Genomic DNA, 3,059 nt, shown 5'->3' with positions numbered 1-3,059 from the left:
GCATACCCATGTGTACAGCAACACAATTCACAATAGCCAAACTATGGAACCAGCCCAGATGTCTGTCAATGGATGAATGGATAAAGAAAATGTGGTATATATACATAATGGAGTTTTATTCACCCATAAAAAGAATGAAATTATGTCATTTGCAGGAAAATGGGTGGAACTTGAGGACATTATGTTAAGCGAAATAAGCCAAACTCAGAAAGTTGAGTCCTGTTTTTTTCTCATATGTGGGAGCTGAAGAGGAAAACGGAAAAGAAAGGTGTTGGTGTGGGGTAGGGATCTCATGAAAATCAAAGGGAGATCAGTAGAAGAAAGGGGCCAGGGAGTGGAAAATGGGGAGGAAGTGGGGAGAGGTGCTGGGCAAATGACCTTGGCCAAATTATATTGTTATATTGTGTGCATGGATCAACATATAACAATGAATTCCACCATTATGTACAACTATTATGCAGCAATAAAAAATATGGGAAGAATCACTAATTTGGGGGGCTGGAGGTACAGCATAGTGGTAGAGGGCTTGCCTAGCATGTGTAAAGCTCTGGGTTTGGGTTTAATCCCTAGTACAGAAAAAGAGATAAGAGAGGGAGAGAGAGATAGGAAGGGAAAGATGGAAAGAAAAGTCACTAATGTTGGAGGTCATAGAGCTGAGCACTGTGTTATTAGTCTCCTTCAAGATGGTTTCAAGATTTATAGAGGCATTAGGATCAACAGACTACAACCACCAAGTTTTGCAACATCCTCTTCCAGACCACTGGAGAGGTGCCCAGAAATTTACAATTAATTATTTAACTAATCTCAACCTCACTTCTTCTTTTTCACTTGCCTAAAGATAAAAGGAACTTAAAACTTGTACTGAGTTAAGGTGGTCTTTCAGGACGCTGGTCCACCATCTTCTTGATTTTGCAGTCTTGCTGAAAAAAAAAACATTTTTTTTTCTTGCCCCAGAAACTTGTCCTTGATTCACTGGGCCCTTTGCAAGCAGCAGGTGAAGGTACTTGGACACCAAAATTACACTAAGCGCCTAACCCTCACCAATTTGACAGATGTCCCTCAGGTCTTCCTGACTTTTAGATATGGACTTTTCTAAACCTGCTTTCTCCATTATGACATTGGCCACTGTCTTCTGTTAAGTGTCCCACACACAGTGGCATTACTAACAGCCCCAGTTTAGTTTATTCCAGACAATTTAGGGCCTTGCATGTACATTTTTTCCATTTTTGAATTTTCCCTTTGTTGACTTCTTTTTCTTTCTTTAAAAATTTTTATTTTGTTAAAAAAATTTCAACTTTCTTCTTTGTACACCAAGTTGTAGCATTCTGATATTATTTCCCCAACACTTACCCTTTAACATAGTCCAAACCTACCCCTGAATATGCTGTGGGGTTCCTTCTCCTCAATCAGAACTGTATTTCTTTTTATAATATGCTGTAGTGATTATTCAATGGTTTATAACACATGCTTTTATTTATTCAAAGACCTTTCTCATTTTAATTAAACTTTTTATTTTGAGAAAATTATAGATTCAGTTCTAAGAAACAGTATAAAGTAATCCTATGTATCCTTTATGGAGTTCCCCAAATGGTAACGTAAGATACTCATTGCCACAGTGATCTTCGTTAAAGGTCTTTTCTGAGGCTTGGTTCTGGGCAGTGTACTGGGCACCATGAGAGATCAAAAAGGCACCAGAGGCTTTAGGGAGTCTGCTCTCTGTAGGTGTGCGGAGGGTGCATTGCAGCGTGTCGGCTCGGACTGGCAGCCAGTGGAGACTCCAACAGGGCCTGGCTGCCAACCCTTCTGGCTATGGGCCTCTCACGGGCTCCCAGATTGGTCTTATGCAGATGGCCGCCCTGCTCCCCCAATGAAAGGCCAACTTTGAAGAAAAACCCAAAGGGAAAAGTTTGCAAGACGAGTTGTACCGCTGTCACAGGAAATGGATGCTGGAATACAGGCATGGCAGCTCAGACAGCAGAAGTTGCAGGAAGAAAAAAGGAAGCAGAAACATGCTCTTAAACCCAAAGGGGCTTCACTACAGAGCCTACTTCCACGTCAATACAAAACAATTCCTGTTCCTTATCTCAGCCTCTCTCTGGCTTTCTTTTCCATCACCTGGCTGTCTCATCCCAGACAGAAGAGAGCCTTTGTGTCCTATTTGTCTTCAGAGCAAAAGAGCTTGGATACCCAGAAGAACAGTCTATAAGGTCACTGCCTGGGAGGCTTGGCTCAGTGCCCTCATCCCTGTTTTCATTCCAGTTCAGCTGAATCTTGTTCTGGAATTTTTATCCCTTCCTTTGCAGACCATAGGACTGTTCCAACTCTTTAGCAGTAGCTGTTCTGTCAATGTGAACAGGGGACAACAGTTTTTCTGTTTTTAGCCAGGCATGTAAATCTTGAATAGCCCTTACACAGCTTGGCCATGTGCAATTGGCATTTAATAAATGTTTTGATGAAAGAAAAAATAAAAAAATAAAAAAAAGAAGGGACCAGACACTGACCCTGCTAAATTGCTCCAATTCAAAGGATAAAGTGCAAAGTGCCACAAGAAAGCTTTTCTGAAGCGGGAATAAGTACGTGTGTGTGTGTGTGTGTGTGTGTGTGTGTGTGTGTGTGTGCTGGGGATTGAACCCAGGGCCTCTAGCATGCTAAGCACATGTGCTACCACTGAGCTACACCCCCAGCACTACTTTGTAGGGGTTCAAAGGAGGCTGATAAGGGCAAACACAAAATTAAAAAAGCAAGGGCTTAATTCTTTTTTTTTATTTTTTATTTATTTTTTTTGTGGTGCTGGGGATTGAACCCTTGTGCATACAAGGCAAGCACTCTATCAACTGAGCTATCTCCCCAGCCCAAATTATTTTATTTTATTTATTTATATGTGGTGCTGAGAATTGAACCCAGGGCCTCATACATGCCAGGCAAGTGCTCTACCGCTGATCCACAACTCCAGTTCCAAGAAGTTTATTTCTTAATGTTAAAAATAAGGGGAGGAACACTCCTTTATTTCCTTCCCTTAAAGTATTTCATTTTAGAAAATATGTAATTGCCAATTCTTT

The 3,059-nt window shown here is 41.1% G+C and overlaps 1 pseudogene across 1 annotated transcript; it reads left to right on the top strand.

Moving 5' to 3' along the window:
- The first annotated feature begins 1,703 nt into the window (after positions 1 to 1,703).
- On the top strand, positions 1,704 to 2,444 carry LOC306657151 (large ribosomal subunit protein mL52-like; annotated as a pseudogene). Its single transcript has one exon. The product of its transcript is annotated as a large ribosomal subunit protein mL52-like (transcript).
- Positions 2,445 to 3,059: the final 615 nt, after the last annotated feature.

The sequence above is a fragment of the Sciurus vulgaris genome, assembly GCF_902686455.1.
Source record: "Sciurus vulgaris genome assembly, chromosome: 3".
NCBI classification, from domain to species: domain Eukaryota; kingdom Metazoa; phylum Chordata; class Mammalia; order Rodentia; family Sciuridae; genus Sciurus; species Sciurus vulgaris.
This window is presented reverse-complemented; position numbering and strand designations above follow the sequence as displayed.